The sequence below is a fragment of the Cryptomeria japonica genome, chromosome 5 (genome assembly GCF_030272615.1).
Source record: "Cryptomeria japonica chromosome 5, Sugi_1.0, whole genome shotgun sequence".
In the NCBI taxonomy this organism is placed as follows: Eukaryota; Viridiplantae; Streptophyta; class Pinopsida; order Cupressales; family Cupressaceae; genus Cryptomeria; species Cryptomeria japonica.
This window is the reverse complement of record NC_081409.1, coordinates 259,240,945-259,265,263: the sequence shown is the minus strand read 5'-3', so window position 1 is coordinate 259,265,263 and position 24,319 is coordinate 259,240,945.

The following is a 24,319-nucleotide window of genomic DNA, read 5'->3' as shown; positions in this document are numbered from 1 at the left end:
TCTTTTTGTCTCATCAGTTCATTTGAGTCATTCTGAGTATGCATCAGATCTGTCTTCAATATGTCATTTTCATAGCTAAGTCTTGTATTCTCATTTGCTACATCACTTAGTCTTCTGGTCCACTCTTCTTCATCCTTCTTCCTATCCTCAATCTCTTTGTAAAATCTCATAGTCATATCCTGCATTTCATTTTTGTTGTCATGTTCTCTTGTTTCAACTTGCTTATCATATCATTAAGTGATTCCTTTTCATCATTCACATTTTGCAATTTTTCACAAAGTTCTCTTCTCTTATTTTTTGCAACAGTAAATATCTCTTGAAGTGCCTGAATGATATCCTAAGCTACCCTTAAATCATCTTCTAGTTTGATATTTTTCAATTTCTCTACATCATAGTCTAAAAGAGCTCCTTCAAGTTGCTTCATCAGATTTTCCATCTTTACCGGTGTCAAGATCTTCCTCAAGCTTTTAGGTTTCTGAAAATAGAGGACCAAACTCTAATACCAATTATTAGGAATCCCACAGATATTGAGAGGGGGGGGTGAATCAATATCTAACTGGTGATTAGAATTTCTTAACTTAAAACATGCATAACATATTATAATAGTGTACCGGTATGCAAGAAATAATGCAATAAACAAAATTAAGAACATCCACATGAAAAGCACACCATAACACAAGGTTTTAATGAGGAAACCTGGTGTGGGAAAAACCTCGATGGGATTTATGACCTACAATATTCACTTACTAGCCAATAAGAGAATATTACTTACAATAGGAGCCTGCACATGTAGGAAGGCCAACTGCCTAGAGCTCACTGCTCAATGGGAAGTCTCACTGACTTACAATGAGGATTATACAAATCCAATATCTTGTACTGCTTTGCAATAGCATCTATAATGCTTGATCCTATACCGGTTGCTACTCCGCTTCTTACATAAACCCTTTAGCCTAAATGTCACATAATAGGTCTGCCTAAAAAAAATTTCCTTATCGCTCACATCACTCTTTTAAATGTCTATAATGATCTCTTTTATATATAAGAGTCATTTTACAATTTTTCAAGTTGGCTTACAAAGTTTTTACAATAATAAACAAAATATAATATAACAAAATCCTGTTGGCCTCTGTGCCGGTATACTTCCTTTCTTTGTGCCAGTGTCGATGTCATCAGTGCCGATGTAGAGTGTGATCTATTGATGCCAATATAATGCCTTTGCCAGTACCATAGGATTGCAAGGTTGCCATCAATGACAAAACCTTCAATCACATACAATGTCTCATTGGAGTGTGCATATGCCAACACTCATCATTGTCTAACTTGATAATAGTTTCCCATTGAATAACTTATTTCTCCCCTTATTCATCACATTCTTTCTGTGTCTTTTACCGACATCTTAATTCTCTTTAAATCAATCTTCTCAAGATATGGCAACATCATACTGAATCAAATAATCAATTTCTTGACATCAATGACAAAATAATGTTATAAAGATAGTTATCATCCTTCTTTAGTTATATCAATAATCTTCAACAACCTTCTCAATATCCTTATTGAATATCAACAATCTTTCTTACTATAATGCCAATAGGATGTACCAAAAAGTGGGAACCGGCATTGTGAGTTCACCCATAATAGTTAGCAAGGTGTTGAGAACCCTTCTACTAGTCTATGTTATCAGAGTTGCAACCATTCAGGAGCTAAAGTCTATTGATAAAACAAAGGTAACTCTTGACTCCATCATTGTTAAACTAACTGCATTTGAATTAAATGGTTATGATGGTAGTGCTCAGAAATTGGAATCTGCATTTAGAGATTCAGTTTCTAATCCACCGGTGAGGAAAAGCAGAGAAGCTAGTCACAGTTATGAGTCCAAAAACAATAGAGAAGTTGATGATGAAGATAGTCTGATTGAGCTTGAAGCATAGTTGGCCAAGCTGTTACCTAGAGGTACTGATAAGTATAGAGTTAAATTACCTTTGAAGTGTTTTCATGTAACTGGATTGGACATATTGCAGCTAACTATCCTAATGGAAACAATGAGCATAAACGTGAGAAGTGTAAGAAGTACAAGGGAAAATGTAAAAGAGATTGCCTCATTTCAATTGATGGTGGAATCATAGATGAGGAATCTAAGGGAGATGCTAATGAAGACATTGTATTTGTTACCATTAAAGAGGAGACATCAGATCAGAAGGCATTAGTTTCTTGTATGAATAGTTTGGATAATTGGATTATAGACAGTGGTTGTTCACACCACATCACCGAAAATCGAAGTAAGTTTCTTACTTTGAAGGAATTTGATGGAGGTGTTGTGAGATTTGGAAATGACTCACCCTTCATGGTAAAAGGAAAGGAAACCATTTCTCTTAATGGAAAGAGAAGTGTAGATGATGTCTACTAGGTTGAAGGAATGAAACACAATCTTTTGAGTGTTTCTCAACTCAATGACAGACGTTATCCATTGGAATTCAAGAATGGAATGTGCAAAATCTATGGGAGAAAAGGTGAACTGATTGTAACTGGCAAGAAGACAAAAGGTAATTTGTTTCACCTAAATCCTAAAGTCAACAATTGTTTAATTCCTAAAGTAGATGATAGTTAGTGTTGGCATCAGATATTTTGTCATGTAAATTTTGATAACATTGTCAAAGTTAATAAGTCCAAGTTGGTAAGAGGTTTTCCTTAGTTGGACAAACCGGTGAATGCTCTATGTAAGGAATTTCAGTTACGGAAGATGACATCCTCAACTCTTAAGAGAAAATCTTTCTCAATAGGACATTTGCTAGATTTGATTCATATAGACCTCTGTGGACCAATAAGGACTAGAAGTATTCAAGGTGATCGATATTTTATGATCTTCACTGATAATTGATCAAGAATGATGTGGGCCACATTATTGAAGGACAAAATAGAAGCTTTTAGCAAGTTTAAGGCATTCAGGGCCTTAGATGAAAAGGAAAGTGTCAAAAAGATAAAGTCCTTAAGAACTGATCAAGGTGGTGAATTACTTCAGAGGAATTCACTAGATACTATGAAGACAATGGAATTAAGAGGCAACTTTCTACACCTTGGATAGCAAAATAGTATTGCAGAGAGGAACAACTGATCATTTGTTGAAGCTTCTAGAACTATGGTAATACAAGGAGGTGTTGCTAAGACTTTCTAGAGAGAAGCTATCAGCATAATTGTCTACACAATGAACCAAATATTTGTTAAAATAGGTAAGGATAAAACTCCTTATGAATATAGGTATGGTAGGTCACCTAATGTTAGTTATTTTAAGATTTTTGGTAGTAAATGTTTTATCAAGAGAGGTGACTATGTTGGTAAGTTTGATGCTAAGAGTGATGAAGGCATATTTCTTGGTTACTCCACCAAGAGAAAAGCCTACAAATGTTACAACAACCAGACAAAGAGAATCATTGAAAGTGTGGATGTCCAAGTGGATGAGTGTCCTGAAGATACAAGAGAAACCAGTGAGGAGAAGAAGGAAGATGAACCTTACATTCTAATTTTGGAACCAGAACCGATGAAGCAAGAAGTAGTTGAAATGAATGTTGTAGTAATAGTTCAACCAAAATAGGTAGATTCTATAGAAGATGAAGATAGTGAGGAAGAAGAACTTGAAGATAATGATCATATTATTCCAAGGTATGTAAGACTCAATCATAATCCTGATTAGATTGTTGGATTTAAAGATGATGGAGTGTTAACCAAAAGAAGAATTAGAGAGAAATCTTGTATGATCTCCACTATTGACCCTAGAATAGCAAAGGAAGCCTTTGGAGATGATCATTGGATCAAAGTTATGGAAGAAGAACTTGACCAGATTGAGAAGAAAAATACATGGACCCTAGTACCTATACCGGTGAACAAAAATATAATATGTACTAAATGGGTATTCAAAAATAAACTGAATGAAAATGGAGTAGTAGTTAGAAACAAAGCTAGATTGGTATGGAAAGATTATGCACATGAAGAAGGAGAATACTACGGTGAGACATTTGCACCAGTTTCTAGATTGGAAGGTGTTAGTACTCTAGTTGCATTTGTAACATATAGGGGATTCAAAGTATATCAAAAGGATGTGAAGTCAACAATTCTAAATGGAATACTAGAAGAGGAAATTTACATTGAACAACTAGATGGTTATACTTTGACTGGTGCAAAGGATATGGTGTGTAAAATACACAAGGAAATATAAGGTTTGAAGAAAGCACCAAGAGCATGGTATGAAAGTCTACATTAAGACTTGGTGAAGATAGGTTTTCAGAGAACCAGTGAAGACAACAATATATATCTCAAGACTGAAGGAGACAAGATACTGGTTAGTGAGGTATTTGTGGATGATATTATTTTTGGAGGGAATGATGACATGACTGATGACTTTGGAGATGAGATGAAAAGTGAATTTGAGATGTCTCTAGTAGGAGAGATAAAATTCTTTATAGGTTTGAAAATTCAACAGATGAAGAATAGTATCTTTATCACATAGTCCAAATATGTGAAAGAGGTATTGAAGACATTTGGAATGGGAGATTATAAACCAATTGGGACACCAATGGTTATAGACTATAAATTGTCTAAGGAAGATGATTTTGCATCCATTGATGAGAAGGAGTACAATTCTATGATAGGAAAACTACTTTGTGTTGTTCATAGAAGGCCAGATATTGCTCATGTAGTTGGATTAGTTGCCAGATTTCACAACCTAAAGGAAACACACATGGTAGAAACTAAAAGGATATACAGATGCAGACTAGGCAGGAGCTGCTAATGATAGGAAGAGCACAATTGGAGGTGCATTCTTTCTTGGAGGAAGGCTTGTATCTTGGAGCAGCAAGAAGAAAAGTTGTATATCACAGTTCATTGCTAAAGTTGAATATGTTGTAGCATATGTGAATTGTACTCAAGCATTCTAGATGAAACACATTCTCGAAGGTTTTAAGTTGAAGATCACATAATCGGTAAGGATTTTATGTGATAACACTAGTGCAATAAATATTTCAAAGAACCCAGTGTTGCATGCAAGAACCAAGCATATTGAGCTGAAATATCATTTCTTGAGAGAGAAAGTGCAGAGTAAAGATTCGTTACTAGAGCATGTATCTACTAAGGAACAACTAGTGGATATATTTACTACACCTTTTCCTAAGACAACTTTTGAGTATCTTAGAGGTCAGCTAGGGGTTGTACCCCTACATGAGGTCAGTTGAATAGATGTGGAAGACATCAGTCCCAGAGCTTATTGAAGATCTTGAAGCAGGATTGGTGTAGAGCGGAGCTACTTCATAGGGGGAGGAGCTAGTTATAGAATAGTGAATTATGACACTGCATGTTTTACTTTTAGTTTGGAATTGGTGTCAAAGGGGGAGAATGATTATATGATTAAGACAGAGAGGAATTGTATGATTGATAGAGCAAAGAACTGTAGCTAGTTACCAGTTGAAGACATGGAGAATTAGTTGAAGGAGAGCACATGGTAAAATGTAAACCAAGATTCCTATACCTATGTATGTGCATTTCTCTCAATCATCACAATAAAAGGGTATTGATATTTGTATTGCCATCAATGCCAAAGGGGGAGATTGTTGGCATTTCATGAAAATTGCATTGATGAACTACTGTGTTGTCATTGATGTCAATTGTAACCGGTATTGAAGTTGTTTTGCAACCGGTAGTTGAGCAAGTGATGGAAATCGATATTACTATTTGTAGCACTGAGATCAACCGATAACCCTACCTGTTGATATGCTAAACCCTAATTGATGGAGCTTGGTGAATTGATTTTGTTGATCTATGATTAAATGGTGATCAAAGATGATTATGCCATGTATGCATGATGCACGTGATGAGTTTCAAGTGGTTTTTGGCATGTAGAGATAATTGTTTTATCTTGGGAATGAGCAAGTACATTTCATGAAGTAGAAACCGCATGATGAGTTACATGATTCAATGAGTGGTGATCAAGGAGCAGTCAAAGTTGTCTTGTACAATATGTTGATGATTTCTATGTGATCGAATGGTCATGTTTGAACCGATTTGTTTGTAATCTCTATGAGATCTTAGGTTTTATGATGTATTACTAACCTATTGTTTTCCTTATAAGGTTGATTAGTTGTTTTGTAGTAGTGCTGGAAATTTTGGTTAAGTGTCATTGTAATTGATTGTTGAACCAGAAGGAGTATCTGCATAATGTTTTAAGGTAGATAGGAGCATGAAAAGGATCTAATCAAGAAAAGTAGTGCTATTTACCAGATCAGCAAAACCATGTTGTTCTCTAACAATTACAATAGTTAAATCCCTTAACCAGGTAAGCTTTAACAAGCTTAGTGTTCTCTAAATCCTCTAACCAGGTGATCCATTAGCTTGGATTTCAAATCCTCTATCAAGGTTACTCCTAATAGGGTATTATAGTTAATCCCTTAACCGGGTGGTCCTTAACCAGATCTATTCTTAATAGAACATTTTTGGAAAGCTTCTAACAAGGCTTGGCTCCTAACAGGGAAAACTTAAGAAGAGTTTAGAATACTTGTGGGTATTCATCCCCACCATGATTTTTCCTATTTGGGTTTCCACATCAAAAATCATTGTGTGAAGTGGTGAATGGTTTTTGTGGTTATGTTTTGATATGGTAATTTGTTTAATTGGTAAAGTTACTTAGATATGTTAAGATGAATGCAAGTGATTTGAAAAGTGCATTTATAGATGTTAGAAAAGTGTTTGGATGTTTTGGTTAAATGGTTTGAGACTTTGAGATCTATTACACTATTATTTTGTTATGCTAGTCAAGTGGTAAACTTGATAGTGCAATTGCAGTTTATAGTTTAGTGTTTGAACTAGTTATTTCAGTAATTGATTTATGAGTTGGGTTTGAGTTTGGTGAAAGTTTAGTTTGTTTTCTATCTACTTATTCACTACCCCCTCTCAGGAGTTGTCCAAATCCTTATTGATTCATCATATCATTAACCTGAGACCTAAACAATTAAGTCAACCACCTAAAAGATAATACAATAGTTCATAACATAAACCCACAATCTAATGATCAACCAAAGTCATCTTTGGCCAAAAACAATGTAAACCAATCCTTAAATCCCATTGGTAATGCCTTAGGAACATCCTCCAACATGTTACATAAATCGATCCATAACTTAGATAAACCGGGACCCAGTTTAGGTCAACACATGCTAAAGAAATGATCCCAATGAATCAAGTCTTGAACATGATCACCATCAATAAATCTCTATTAGAATCCACACCAACACAACTTATGCATAACATCAAAGATCTTCAACAAAGTTCTGCTAGTGAAACCCTTGCCAGAATAACAAACCAAGCTTGCCAACAAACAAGATAACATCTGATCACTAAATAAAAACCAACCAACTGAACATGAATCTGAGTAGCATGAATAATCCAATTCCAAAACCCAAACATACTAGAGCATAGCAGATCATCATGATCTAATCCAACTAGAAACCACACAACCTACCAAGACTAGAAGGATATCAATAAACAACCAAAATAGCTAGTGTAGCCAGTGTTTCCATCAATGACAAATATCAATGCAATACATAATAAATTCATCCAAATTTCCAACATGAAAGAGATGTATACTAAGGATATGGAGGAAATTGAGAGAGAAGAAAGAGAGCTTGAAGAGCTAGAAGCCCTAATTGCTAGAAGAATCACTAAAGGACCCTCTAGAAGTAAGTATGAAGGAAAAGTCCCTTTTAAATGGTTTTCATGCAATAAAATTGGTCATTTTTCTTGTAGATGTCCTGAAAGAGATATTAGGAATCATGAAAGATTTGTGAGGAATTATAAGCCTAATCCTGAATACTAGAGTAGACCTAGATTCAAAAGGAATAAGGATAAATCATGTTATTATGTTGGTGATGATGATTTTGGTATTTCTAATAATGATGATGATGATGATGAACTTGTGAGTGGATCCAAGAATGGAGCTTCCTTCAACAAAGATTGGGTCATTATTTCTATATAGGATGATTCTCTGGAATCTGTCATTGAAGCAACACATACAAAGGAAAAGGCCTTGACTACTAAAATTGAAAAAAAGGATGAATGGGTTATAGACAGTGGATGCTCACATCACATGACTGGTGACAAGAGAGATTTTCTATCATTACAATAATTTGATGGTGGATTGGCTAGATTTGGAGACAACAAGGCATGTAGGATCAAAGGCAAAGGAAAAATATTAGTTGATGGTAAGACAAATACTGATAATATTTACTATGTTGAAGGCTTAAAGCATAATATTTTGAGTGTAGGTCAGATGGTGGATAGAGGATTTCATTTGAAATTCAAAGATGGAAAATATAAGATCATTAATAAATTTGGATTGGAGATTGCTTTCGGAACTCAGACTAAAGGTAATATTTTTCATTTGAACTCCAGTGAGAAGGCTTGATTGATTACTTAGATTGATGAAAGTTGGTTATGGAATAAGAGGATGTGTCATGTAAATTTTGATTGCATAGTAAGGATTAGTTCAATACCGATTGTCAAAGATTTGCCTAAAATTGTTCAACCTCATAATTCAGTATGTAGAGAATGTCAAATGGGTAAGCAAGTTAGAACTTCTTTTAGAAGTATACATGATAAATCTAATTAAATTCTTAATCTCATTCGTAATGATTTGTGTTGATCGAGAAGGGCTAAAAGTTTTTAAGGTGATAGATATTTTATGTTACTTATTGATGACTATTCTAGAATGATGTGGGTGGCATTTTGGAAAGAAAAATTTAAAGCTCTTGATAAATTCAAAATATTTAAGGTATTGATGACTATATAAAGCTCTTGAGATAGTACTGAACATAAAATGCTTAAGATCAGATCATGGTGGTGAGTTTACATTCGGTGAGTTCAACAACTTTTGTAAAAGTTCTGCACCTAGAACTCCACAATAGAAAGGATTGGTGTAAAGGAAAAACAGAACAATTTTGGATGCTGCAAAGACTATGATGATTGAAGCTAAATTACTTGATATCTATTGGAGAGAGGTTGTCAATACTACTGTATACATTTTCAAAAGAGTACACATTAAAGGCGATACCAGTAAGACTCCTTATGAATTATGGTTTGGTCATATTCCTACTATCAGATATTTCAGAATTTTTGGAAGCAAATGTTATATTAGAAGAGATGATGCATTACGAAATTTTGATTCTAGAAGTGGTGAAGGAATATTTTTGGGTTATTATTGTAGTCACATAAATCTGTCCACTTAATTAAATGAATACTTAGTATTTATTTGATTATTTAACCATCAATTAATAATTAATTAAATTAATATTTAATTAATTCATCTTAACCCTCTTCTCCTATTAATTAAATAAATTATTCAATTTATTTGATTTAATTCACTTAACCAAATTCATACCATTAATTAAATAAATAAATCATATTTGTTTAATTAAATCTTCTCTCACATTTAAATAAATTAATATTTATTTAAATCCCCCAAAATCCCTCCTCTCACATTTAAATAAATTAATATTTATTTAAATCCCCCAAAATCCCACCTCTCACATTTAAATAAATAAATCATTTATTTAAAATCACCTTTATCCTCCACCCACTTGCATTTTCCTACAAATACAAGTTGCACAATTATTTTAAATAAATAATTTATTTAAATCACCTTTATCCTCCACCCACTTGTATTTTCCTACAAAAGCAAGTTGCACAACTATTTTAAATAAATTATTTATTTAAAATCCTATTTATCCTCACCCACTTGAAACCTTTAATGGTTTCCCTTAAAGTATTCAAACTTGATGGCTTTAAAGTCTTCAAACTTGATGGCTTCCTTCTATAATCTTCTTAAGACTTTAATGGTTTTCCTTAAAGTCTTCAAGCCTTTAATGGTTTCCCTCAAAGTCTTCAAGCATTTTAAATGCTTTATCTTCTTTTTCTCATTTAAATAAATTAATATTTATTTAAATATTTATCCAAATTCAACTTACACCATTTAATTTAATTTTATTTTAATTGAAAATACCAAAATTTCTCCCACTTGCATTTTCCTACAAAATCCACTTGTATGCCTAAACCCCTTCTAGATTCTTCTAAACCCTTCCTAATTAGCCTAATCCATCCCCTGAATATTGTCACATTCCTAAGCAAATTGGAGTCACTTCTCAAAGACTCCAAAGTCTTTGAAAAGCAATTAATGCTTTGTGTGTTCAACAAATTAACCCTCAAAGTCTTGGATAACCTTTGAAAGCTTTCAACCTTCAACCACTTAATCCCCAAAGTCTCCAATAACCATTAATGGTTAATTCAACCCTCCCACATGGTTAAAACATTTGTTTTGACTCAACCTCTACCCAACCCAAAGGTCTCATCAGGCCATTAATGCTTTGACCATGATTATCTCTTAAACATTTGCACAAAGGTTTATCCTTGGATTAACTCTTAATCCAATGGGTAATCTTAATTTAGACTTGACCCTTACCTTCTAGATAACCATGAGGTCTTCTCAGGCCTTTAATGCCTCCAACCTCTTCTCTCAACCCAATCCTATGTTGACACTTGTCACCATTTTATTGGTGCCAATTGTGCACATGGATCCCCAACTTTCAAACTTGGCCCTTGATTAAACCATTCAATCTTAACCCTTCATTTCCCCATTTCTTCTATAAATAGAACCCTTCTCCTCAAGCAAAAGGAAGCATTTAGAGTATTGTTGTTATATTGGCATTAGCATAGAGCTTTTTCATAGCATCACTATCTACTCTTGCATAGTATTTGCTTATCATATTCAACCATCTTGAATCTCCATATGGCATCCATGACTAGTGCTAAAAGCTGAGAGCTACACTCATTTGGGACTTGGAGAGGAGAGAAACAAGGGAGAAGCATCTTAGGGAGGCTCTTCTCCTTTCTTTTATTTTGTTAAACTTCTTTCATGCTTTTTAAAATCTCTCTTGATATGTTTGGAATGGTTTTTAGTTCTTTGTTTTGTTTTTATGGTTGAAACTAACTTATTAACATTGAACTTTGTTGTTGCCTTGTCCCCATTTCCATGACATCAATTATATTAAGAGAAAATAATATAGATGTTATAACAAAAGATTGAATAGGATAATGGAAAGCATAAATGTCAAGGTGGATGAGCATGGTAGTAATTAGATTAGAGCTTATGATTATGGATCGGAAGATGAAATTATTAGACCTAAACTGGTAATGCATGAATTAGTTTAGAATAGTGAACAAGTGATCTAGGTAGCATCAAAAAATTCAACAGTGATAGAGGAACAGTATAATGAGTCAACAAATCAAGAAAATTCAAAGACTCCCAGGTATGTAAAGCTAAATCATTTTAAAGATCAGATTGTTAGAGATAAAAGGAAAGGTGTGATGACTAGGAGAAGGTTAGCTACTGAAGAGGTATGTTTAATTCCTCAAATTGAACCAGAATCCTTTATTAAGGAAAGAAAAGATGAAAATTGGATAAAATAAATGGAAGAATAATTAGATCAGATTGAAAACAGTAAGACATGGGAACTTGTACCTAGACCAAAAGACAAGAACATTATTGGAACTAAATGGGTTTGCAAGAATAAATTAAATGAGGAAGGTCAAGTGGTAAGGAACAAGGCTAGATTAGTTTGCAAAGGATATTCATAGGAAGAAGTTGTTGATTATGGAGAGACTTATGCTTTGGTTGCTAGAATTGAAGTAGTTAGACTTTTTCTTGCTTATGTTGCACACAAGAACTACAAAGTATATCAAATGAATGTTAAATGTTCATTTTTGAATGTAGATATTGAAGAAGAAGTTTATATTTAGAAACAAGATGGATTTTCTTTATCAAAACAAAAGGACATGGTTTGCACAATAAAGAAAGTTTTATATGGACTAAAACAAGCCCCTAGAGCATGGTATGCTAGATTGGATAAGTATCTTTTAAAGATTGGTTTCAGTAAAGGTAATACTGATAGTAACTTATATTATAAAATTGAAAATGATCACAAATTGATTATTGAAGTCTTTGTGGATGATGTGATTTTTGGAGGAGAAGAAGGTTTATGCATGAAATTTGCTGATGATATGAAGAATGAATTTGAAATGTCTATGATTGGTGAGATGATATTTTTCCTAGACTTGCAAATTACTCAGATTGATAAAGGTTTTTTCATTTTTTAAATGAAGTATGCGAAGGAGTTACTTAAGAAATTTGGACTTGAGAATTATAAACATGTTGGTACTCTTATGATAACCAGTTGCAAATTCTCAAAGGACAGTGAATCAACTAAAGTGAATCTGAGTAGATACAAATCAATGATTGGTGGATTATTTTACCTAACTGAGACTAGACCTGATATAATGAATGTTGTTTGTATTGCTTCTAGATTTCAGTCAGATCTTAGAGAAACTAATGATATTGTTGTCAAGAGAACAGTCAGATATTTGGTAGGTACAATAGACTTTGGTGATAGTTCTGATACTTAATATAAGTACAAATCCAATAGCCAACAAGATGAGAGGGGGGGGGGTGAATAATATAAACTTAATCATCCATAAAACATCATATTCAACCTCGATAACATATACTTCAGTAATATAACCAAAACTGTTAAACATGCAAACTCAAAAGCATATAATCATCATAAACCTCATAACACTAGATTTAACGTGAAAACCTAAATAGGGAAAAACTATTGTGGGATTTTGGACCCACTAAGAAATATACTCTTCTAGAGTATGCTCGGTTAAAAGAAAATCATGTCAAAGATTACAAACACATTGCTAGATATTACCCAGTTAAGGGATTTCCCTCAGATCTGTTAGGATCTTCACCTTGTTAGAAGTGACCTTGTTAAAGGGTTTCGAACACTCAATCAGAATGTCACCTTGCTAGAGGGTTTTACATAGAAGACTGTTAAGTCCACTCGGTTAAGAGATTTTCTTTCACTTTCATAAAATAACAATAATAAAATCTATCTGCAACTTCATATCTAAAATGCTAAAGCAGATTCCTATTTGTTCAATACAATCTAGACATAGAACTAATCTTGTCTATCTGTTGGGCTTCTATACTTTGTTATTCTAATAGGTCTTCAAACTTCTATGCTCGGTAATCACTATGTAGGATCCTTGTGCATACACTTGCCTACATACAATGTTTATCAATAGTTTCCTATTTATAAACAATTAGGTAACCGCTTAATCTCCTTGATCACATTTCCCATGATCAATCATAGTCATCAGATCTTCAATCTTATCTAGGTTCAATGCATCTTTCGATCTAAAAATGTTTTACCCTTCCTTGGAACTTGCATATAAGTCTTGGAACTTGTGCTAGGGTATTGCGGTTCAATTTGAGCTGTAGATCTTCATGCCAACTTTCCTTTGCCTTAGATTCATTAAAAAACTTCTTCCATGGCTCACCAATCATTTAATCTATTCCAACTCATCAACTTCCTTCATTAAATAATGCATGAAAACATTTAATGCATTCTATTATAGCTCAGTTACAACTTAGTAACAACTCGGTTATAACTCGATGAATACTAAACTTCACTCGATAGACATTCCACCTTCATTAACCGATAGCGATAACCTTAGGGTTTACCGACTATGTTCTTTGCTTGATAACATAGTATAGTATTGACCTTTACAATTTACAATATATGTATGATGTTAAAACAATCTAAAACATCATGATCGCATCAATGTCTGACTCGGTACTAGTTGCCCATTGAATACCTTATTCATCCCCTTATTCATCATAATCTTTCCTATGTCTTTTACCGACATCTTTATACTCTTCATATCATACTTTTCAAGATATGACAACATCATACTGAATTAGAAAATCAATTTCTTGACATCAATGACAAAATAATAATATCAAGACAGTAAACATCCTTAATCAGTTATATCCATAATCATCAACAACCTTCTGAATATCCTTATGAAATGCCAACAATCTTTCATTGTCTGTTATAATGCTATATTTCCAACAATCTCCCCCTTTGGCTTTGATGGCAAAACCAATTGATTTGACTTGAAAAAATTTGGATTACTGTGATTCTGAAATGTTGAAATGCTCTCCCCCATATATTAGTCTTCTCCTCTTTTCTTCAATCTTCTTTCCAATCTGTAGTCTGCTCAGTTTTCTTTTAGTCTTCTCCCCTGATAGGTCTTCTTCCCCTATATTGGTCTTCTCCCCCTTTGACAAAAATGCCAAAAAGTAAAGAACTAAAACAAAATTACTTTCTGTAAGAAGTTATTTCCTACTGTTGTTTATCAACTGAGTCTTAGTCAAAGCATTTTGTCTTGAATTCCTGTTCCTTGTAATATTTCATGTAATAATTCCTGTGCACCTTTAGAAAACATCCCAAAGTGTATAAATCAACATCAACTCCCAAAAGATATTCGATAGAGTCATCGGATTGATTCTTTCACCGAACTCAGTCAATGAGTAGAAGATAGGGGTAGGACCCCTAACTTACTTGTGAGATATTCAAAAGTGTCCCTTGGTAGTGGCTTGGTGAAGATATCTACTATTTTCTCCTTTGTGCTAATACACTCCAACACCACTTTCTTCTCTTGAGATTCTTCTCTAAGATAATGATATTTGATGGAGATGTGCTTTGTCTTAGAGTGCATAATAGGATTCTTTGAAATATTAATGGCACTAGTATTGTCACAGAATATAGTTACTGGTTCGGTAACTTTCTCATTTATACCTTCCAATAGTTGTTTGATCCATGCAATGTTGGTACAATTCAGTGCTATAGCAATGTATTCAGCTTCTATTGTTGACTGTGAAACACATCCTTGTTTCTTGCTAAGCCAACTCACTAGTCTTTCTCCTAAAAAGAAAGCTCCTCCACTTGTTCTTTTTCTATCATCAATGTTGCCTGCCCAATTAGCATCAATATAAACTTTTAAATCAAAATCATTTCCTTTCTAATATACTAAGCCATAATCCTCAATGCCTGTTAAGTATCTAAAAATCATTTTGATTGTTGTCATGTGTGTTTCCTTAGGATCTACAGAGAATCTTGCAACAATACCTACTGCATGTGCTATGTTGGGTCTGCTGTGAACAACATATTGTAGCTTTCCAATCATGGATCAGTAAAGTGTCTCATCAACAGATGCAGATTCATCATTCTTTGATAATTTACAGTTGGTAGTCATAGGAGTACTTACTGGTTTTGAATCCTCCATTCCAAATTTCTTCAAGATTTCCTTTATGTACTTGGATTGAGTAATCAAAATCTCATTTTTCATTTGCAGTATCTGTAAACCTATAAAATACTTTATCTCACTGATTAATGACATCTCAAATTCTTTGCTCATTTAATTTCCAAAGTTCTTGCATAAAGAGTCATTTCCACAAAATATAATATCATCAACAAATATGGCTGAGATAAGTATTCCATTTTCATCATTCTTCATGTACATGTTGTTGTTCTCACTTGTCCTTATAAAACCAATCTTAATCAAATAGGAGTGCAATCTTTCATACCATGCTCTAGGTGCTTGTTTCAAACCATATAAAGATTTGTTCAATTTACATACCTGATCTTTATTATTGTCTTCAACAAATCCTTCAGGTTGTTCAATAAAAACTTCTTCTTCTAATATTCCATTCAGAAATGTAGATTTGACATCCATTTGATATACCTTGAAATTATTGAATGCAGCATAGGTCAGCAATGTTCTTACTCCTCCAAGTCTAGCAAAAGGTGCAAAAGTTTCACCATAATCAATTCCTTCTTCTTGAGCATAACCTTTGCAAACTAGTCTTGCTTTGTTTCGAATGACCTCTCCTTTTTCATTTAGTTTGTTTATGAAAATCCACTTTGTACCTATTACATTCTTGTCCTTCGGTCTTGGGATTAGTGTCCATGTGTCATTCTTCTTGATTTGATAAATCTCTTCTATCATAGCATTTATCCAATCTTCACTGTTAAAAGCCTCTTTAACTATTCTTGGTTCAAATTCAAATATCAAACATGTGTTCTATCTCAGTTTGTTCCTTTTCATCACTTGATCATCCTTATCTCCTATAATCTAACTTGGTGCATGATGTCTTCTAACATACTTGGCTAATATAGGCTCGCTAGGCTCTGTATGATCTTCTTCATCACTCAGTAACTGGATATTCTCTTCATTTTCTTCAATAGTCTTCTCAGTAAGACTTCTCAGTTGAACATAGACAAATTTATCATAGTCTTTTGGTTCCTTGGAATTTCCTTCATCATTTCTTTCTACAAATTCATCAATTTTCACATTTGCACTTTCTACTATTTTGTTAGATGATTTTATCAGACATTTAAATGCTTTGCTTCTAGAAGAATAACCTAGAAATGTTCCTTCTTCACTTTTCTGAGCAAACTTGCCATTTATATCATCTTTACGAACATAGCATCTACTTCCAAAGATTTTAAAATAACTAACATTAGGTTTCTTATCATACCAGATTTCATATGGTGTCTTCAAAGTACCTTTCTTCAATTGAACTCGGTTCAGGGTGTAAACAACAATGCTTATTGCTTCTCTCCAAAATGTTTGTGGCACCTTCTTTTCAATCATCAGTGTTCTAGCACATTCCACAATAGATCTATTTCTTCTCTCAGCTATTCCATTCTGCTGTGGAGTTCTCAGTGTAGAGACTTGTCTTTTAATACCATGATCATTGCAAAATGAGTTGAACTCATCAGATGTGAACTCTCCTCCTCTATTTGATCTAAGACATTTCAATTGTCTTCCTATTTCATTTTCAACTCTTGCCTTGTACCATTTAAAAATTTGAAAAGCTTCTAATTTTACTTTTAGAAACATTACTGACATCATCCTTGAATAGTCATCCACAAATAATATGAAATATTTATCACCATAATAACTTTGAACTTTCATAGGACCACAAAGATCAGTGTGTACTAGATCTAAAATTCCCTTAGAAGTGTAAGACTTACTTGTAAAGCTTGATCTTGTCATCTTACCCATCTGGCATCCTCGGCACATAGCATTGTTAGGTGTTTCAAGACTCGGTAGACCTCTTACTTAGTGCTTCTTGCTTATTTTGATCAGATTATCAAAATTTACATGACAAAACCTTTTATGCCATAACCAGGTATCATCTATCTTTGCATACAAACACTTATTTCAAGTTGAATCAAGGTGAAATGTATTACCTTTTGTTTGTGTCCCAATAGTAGCTAACTTTCCATTTTTGTCATGAACTTTGACAATTCCTTTCTGAAATTCTATTCAGTAACCTGTGTTGTTTAGTTGTGCTACACTCAACAAATTATATTTCAAACCTTCACCCCAATAAACATCATTGTATCTTGCATTATCAAGAAGTGTTATAGATCCTTGACCTCTTACCAGACATGGTGCATCATTACCAAATCTAACATAGTCTCCATCATAATCTTCTAATATAACAAACTTGTGTTTATCTCCTATTATATGATGTGAGCATCCACTATCTATGATCCAAGAATCATTAGTTTTTATGTGAGATATTAGGGATTTTTCTTTATACATTTCTTCATCTAATCCATCTTTGATAGCCACATAAACTACTTCCTCTGTATCAGTCTCATCTGATTTATCATCATTGGATTCTTTGTCAGCTATTAAGCATGTCTTTCTATCTCTTCTTCTGAAGTCTCGATGTCCTCTGTAATGATTATCTTTATGTCTATCATCTTAGTAATCTCTCTTTTCAGTAAAATCTTTGTCAGGACAGTTAGAAGCCATATGTCCTATCTTATCACAATTGAAACATTTCAAAGGTAGCTTTCCTTTATACTTACCTTTGCCTCTTGGTAACCTTTTGGCTAGTAGTACTTCAAACTCTTCTTGCTTTCTAATTTCCTCATACAGTTTGTGTACTACCTCCATGTTCTTCTAAAATCTTTCACTTGCTCCATTGTGATCTCATTCAGAGTACTTATATCTTCTTTCATTGTAATCATTAGATTCATCAAGATGAGAAGAACTAAATGTAGATTCAACTTTATTTACCGAAGATCCACTGTTGTCAAAATTACTTAAATCAAATGCATGTAGCTTACCAATAGTAGCATCTAAAGAAATGGGCATATTAGGTACAGACCTCAATTCATTAATTGCTGAGACTTGGATTGCATAAGCTAGTAGAAGGGTTCTCAACAACTTACTTGTTATATCCTTTTCTTCAATAGTTCCACCTGCTCCTTTGATTTGACTGACAATCTCCTTTAGTCTTGTACTGTACTGAGTTATGTTCTCACCTTCATTCATCCTCATAGATTCAAGTTGTCCTCTTAGACTATCTACTTTTTCTCTTTGAACATGTTCATCTACTCCATATACTGATATGAGCTTATCCCACATAGCCTTTGCATCATTGCATCCTTCTAGATCAATAAACTCTGAAATGGTCAATGCAGATGTTATTTCAATCATTGCTTGAATATGTTCTTGCTTTGCCTTTATCTCTTCCATAGTCAATAGATAGGTGCTCGGTGTATCAAAATCATTCTCCAGATAGTATATAGCATATTCTCCAACTCCTGAGAGAAGTAGCTTCATCCTTTTCTACCATGTAGAGAAACTTGACTTGTTTAGCTTCGGTGCATCCCTCTTATACATCTTTGGATCTTTAACTCAAGTGCCTTTAAACTTTTCTTCCAGAGTCCAAAGCTCTGATACCAATTGATAGTTCTGATACTTAATATAAGTACAAATCCAATAGCCAACAAGATGAGAGGGGGGGGGTGAATCATACAAACTTAATCATCCATAAAAACATCAGATTCAACCTCGGTAACATATACTTCAGTAATATAACCAAAACTATTAAACATACAAATTCAAAAGCATATAATCATCATAAACCTCATAACACCAAATTTAACATGGAAACCCAAATAGGGAAAAACCACTATGGGATTTTGGACCCACTAAGAACTATACTCTTCTAGAGTATGCTCGGTTAAAAGCAAATCCTTCTAAAGATTACAAACACATTGCTAGATGTGACCCGGTTAAGGGATTTCCCTCAGATCTATTAGGATCTTCACTTTGTTAGAAGTGACCTTGTTAAAGAATTTCAAACACTCAATCAGAATGTCACCTTGCTAGAGGGTTTTACATATAAGACTATTAAGTCCACTCAGTTAAGAGATTTTCTATCACTTTCACAAAATAACAGTAATAAAATCTATCTGCAACTTCACATCTAAAATGCTAAAGCAGATTCCTATTTGTTCAATACAATCTAGACATAGAACTAATCTTGTCTATCTATTGGGCTTCTATACTTTGTTATTCTAACAGGTCTTCAAGCTTCTATGCTCGATAATCACTATGTAGGATCCCTGTGCATACACTTGCCCACATACATTGCTTATCAACAGTTTCCTATTTATAAACAATTAGGTAACTGCTTAATCTCCTTGATCACATTTCCCATGATCAATCATAGCCAACAAATCTTCAATCTTGTCCAGGTTCATTGCATCTTTCAATCTGAAAATTTTTTACCCCACCTTGGAACTTGCATATAAGTCTTGGAACTTGTGTCAGGGTATTGCGGTTCAATATGAGCTGTAGATCTTCATGCTGACTTTCCTTTGCCTTAGATTCATTAACAAACTTCTTCCATGGCTCACCAATCATTTAATCCATTCTAGCTCATCATCTTCCTTCATTAAATAATACATGCAAACATTTAATGCATTCTGTTATAGCTTGGTTACAACTCGGTAACAACTCAGTTATAACTCGGTGAATACTAAACTTCACTCGGTAGACATTTTGCCTTCATTAACCGATAGCGATAACCTTAGGGTTTACCGACTAGGTTCTTTGCTTGATAACATAGTATAGTATTGACCTTTACAATTTACAACATATGTATGATGTTAAAACAATCTAAAACATCATGATCTCATCATTGTCTGACTCGATACTAGTTGCCCATTGAATACTTTATTCATCCCCTTATTCATCATAATCTTTCCTGTGTCTTTTACCAACATCTTTATACTCTTCATATCATACTTCTCAAGATATGGCAACATCATACTGAATTAGAAAATCAATTTCTTGACATCAATGACAAAATAATAATATCAAGATAGTAAACATCCTTAATCAGTTATATCCATAATCATCAACAACCTTCTCAATATCCTTATGAAATGCCAACAATCTTTCATTGTTTGTTATAATGCTATATTGCCAACATTTGGGTTATGGTATCCTAAGGATGGTGACTTCACATTATGTACATATACAGATTTCAATTGGGTAGGAGATGTGGATGACCAAAAGAGCACTACTGGCAGTGCATTCTTTCTAGGGAAGAAGTTGGTTTCATGTCTTAGTAAGAAATAATCATGCACTTCATTGTCTACTACTGAAGAGAAATATGTTGTAGCTAATACCAATTGTACTCAGATTTTATGGATGAAATGGATGTTAAAGGACATAAGGGTGAGTTATGATGAGCCTCTTGTTATTCATTGTGATAATACTACTACTATTGATATGTCAAAGAATCTGGTATTTCATTCCAATTCAAAAACACATTTCTATAAGGTATAGTTTCCTAAAGGAAAAGGTTGAAGAAAATGAAGTCAGATTGGTTTATGTGCCTAGTAAGGAACAAATTGTAGATATTCTAACTAACCCATTACCTAAAGATAATTTTGAATATCTTAGAGATCAGTTGGGGGTTACTAGCCCTCAGGAAGAGACTTAGAGATGCAGGGATGCATCAGTATAGTGAGCTTATCAGACATACTTTTCTGATCCAGGTTGATGATTATGGTGCTACTATTGAGGGGGAGTAGTCAACTATTTGGTTCAATATTATTGGTTTGGTATTTTTCATTAGTCATTCATCTCAAAGGGGTGAGAGGTATTCATGTGAAAAATCATCAGATCTTTTTCGGGAAAGGTATTCATGTTAATCAAAGGGAGATATATTTCAGTTCATCTTTTGGGAGATTATTGGCATTCCTTGGCACTTGGATATGTTTTTCACATTCAGTGTTGCCATCATTTCCAAAGGGGGTGATTGTTGGAAATATGCTACATTTGGTTAAGTGTTGTCATTGATGTCAACACTGTATCTCAGTTAGATCTATCCCAATTAGTCTTGGTGATCATCTTGGTTTTGGCTGTGATTCTCATCTAGTATGAGCAGATCTTTGGACTCGGTTTTGGATGCTTATTCTGATGGTTATATGCTTTCTATATCCTAATTCTTTATTAATTTAGTTATCAATTTTTGGTATCTACCAGTACCTAACTTGTTCTTGTCTTTACCGGCTTCTACTGTTCTTAGTTAGTTTTACTGGTATGCATTATTTGGTGACTTCATCTATGGATTTTGAGTTGGGCTTATGGAATCAGTTTCTACCATGCTTTTGGTTCTTCTTGAGCATATCCCAAGTATTTGATGACTTTGCATTGGATGGTGTGTTGTTATGGTGGTCCTATTTGGATATGATTAAACTTTCAATGAGGGTTTCTACCAACTAGTGAACGTGTTCAATTTTGATCTCAACAAAATTCCTGATGGATATAATTGTTTAGTTGCTTGATTTAGGTCCATTCCATGTAAATCATAATATTGGTTTGGTGGTATTGTGTGATGTAATTTTAATAATTGTGGGTTTATGGGTTTAGGGTTTAGTCAACCTTCTCAATAAGCTTGATGATTTGTATTTATAGGTGACTTATTCATGTAATTGGTGAAGGATCAATGGTTATGGTTGGTTAAGTCTGTATTATCAGAGATTAGTTTATAAGTGAACATGGTTATATCATTTAGTGAAGGTTTGAGGAAGGTTTTCTATTGTAGGGCAGACATTAGTTCTTAATCGGAAGTATATTAGGCAATTGTATATGCTACTTTCATAGTTTATTGCTTTCCGGATTGTAGTCCGATGATTTTGTATGTCAGTGAGACTTCCCTTTGTGATTTGCATTGCACTCTAGGCTATTGGCCTTTCTGCATGTGCAAACCCCATTGTAATTATTCACAATACTATTATAGAGTATTCATCTCATTCTGGGTAGGGTTTCCCACCATGGTTTTTCCCTTTCCAATTTTTTCACATCAAAATATTGGTGTTATGTGTGTTGTTCTTTCATCTTATATTCTTCATTGTGTTCTTGATCTTACAGGATCTGGTTAATACTAAGAGGGGGGATGACTCAGTATTAACACCACTTGAAAATCTTAAACTTAAACTTACCAAATATTCACCAAATTAAACATAAACCAACAATAAAGTCATTCACTAGTACTGGTATTTGTTGATAATTATCTGCTAAACCAGTATATCAATGTTGTTGATTAAGTGTTCATTAACCATGTATAAACTGGAAGTAAATCATCACATCACATCAAAACATTCACCATATAAACACCATGATTTTCACCTAGAAATCCAAATAGGGAAAAACCATGGTGGGTATTGGTACCCATAAGAATTATGCACTTTTTTGGAATGCGACTTGTTAGGAGCCTAGCCCAGTTAGGAGCTTACAAAAATGGCCTATTAGTAGCAGACCATGTTAGGAGTCACCTAGTTAAGAGATTTAGATGATGAGCCCTATTAGGAGCTTTGACCTATTAGGATCAACCTCGCAAGAGGATTTTAAACTCAGATGTTGAGTCACCCTATTAGGAGATTTACAATGGAAGGCCTATTAGGACCTACCTAGTTAAGAGAATTTGACTATTGCAACTATTAGAGAATAATAGTGAATGATCTGGGTATATCACTCAACTTCTTTCTTGATCAGATCGAATTATGCTCCAAATCTACAACACTCTCATAGATCTCTCATAATTTGGTTTAGCTTCACACTCTTCTTGAAAATCACCGACACAACAAAGAACATCTATATTGACATAAATGACTTTTACAACTAGGTCAGCAACTAAAACCCTAGATACATCAAGATTTTACAACACAAATAATCAAGGATCATATCATATCATTATACAGATCATGACAATATTTTACAAGAAAATATCAATTGTTGAGTGATTGTAACTCATCACAACAACTCAATCTGATACAAATTAAAACCATTAGAACACTCTTCTAACCATTTTGTCATTTCCCAAGAGATTCCATCTCCAAATGTACCGAAACAATAATTTAATTTTATATGCAGGTTGTGCAATGCCACCTCCAATATTTGAACTTGATGTAGATCACTACAAAACCAAAAAACATTATCAGTTGAGAGAGTTCTTTACTGATCCTTAAACTCTTCTTAAACCCTAGCAAAAACTCAACAAAAATCATAGACATGACTTTCAGTTGCCAAAACATGATGCAGTTCCAGTTGGATACATATACATTGATACAAACTCACATTCCAAACTGCAACACCTCAATCATTACCAAACACCAAATCCAATCAAAACATTTCCTCCTTTACTAGTAAAGGTCCTAATTCCCAATTTCTTGTTTCATTACTAGTAAACTCTTTCTAGCAAACAAAAAGACTTAGATAACAAAATATAACACAATTAAATATCAATTGCCTTGAAAAACCATCAGTTACCATCAATGGTAACATAAATAATTGATTAAAGTAATCCAATCATGCAATCTCAATTTTTTCATCACAACGTCATTACCAACAATCCTTTACTGTTTCAATCATCATTCTTCATCTGCATCAGTTATGCCAGTAATGGCAACATTCTCCCCCTTTGGAATTGACGGAAACACCAATATAATCACCAACATACTCAACTCATATTACTCTACTCTGTTCTAGAACTTCTTTGCAACTCGAACATCTTTGTTGCACATCTTCTACTAGTTTTGATTCTTCATGTCTTCTCCGCTTTTTTGATAGTTTTCTTCTCCCTAATAGTTTTCTTCTCCCCCTTTGACAACAATATCAAAGGTGCATATATATTACCGGTCATCAAATCTATTGCTGGTGTCTTCAACATCTCTCCAAATGTCATACAAGCTCCTCCACCTATGGATTAGCTTGCATCTCATCAATCCATAGTGAAGAATAGTCATTAAGTCCACTGGATTGATGCATCCCCTACATCCTAGATCTTCTTGTGTAGGGGTGTGACCCCTAATTTACCTTTGAGATACTCAAAGGTAGTCTTTGGCAATGGTTTTGTAAAAATGTCTGCTAGCTTCTCTTTGGTTGTCACATACTCCATTCTGACTTATATCTCCTGTACTCTTTCCCTTATAAAGTGATATTTTAATTCTATGTGTTTAGTTCTTGCAAGCAATACATGATTTTTTGAAATATTAATTTCACT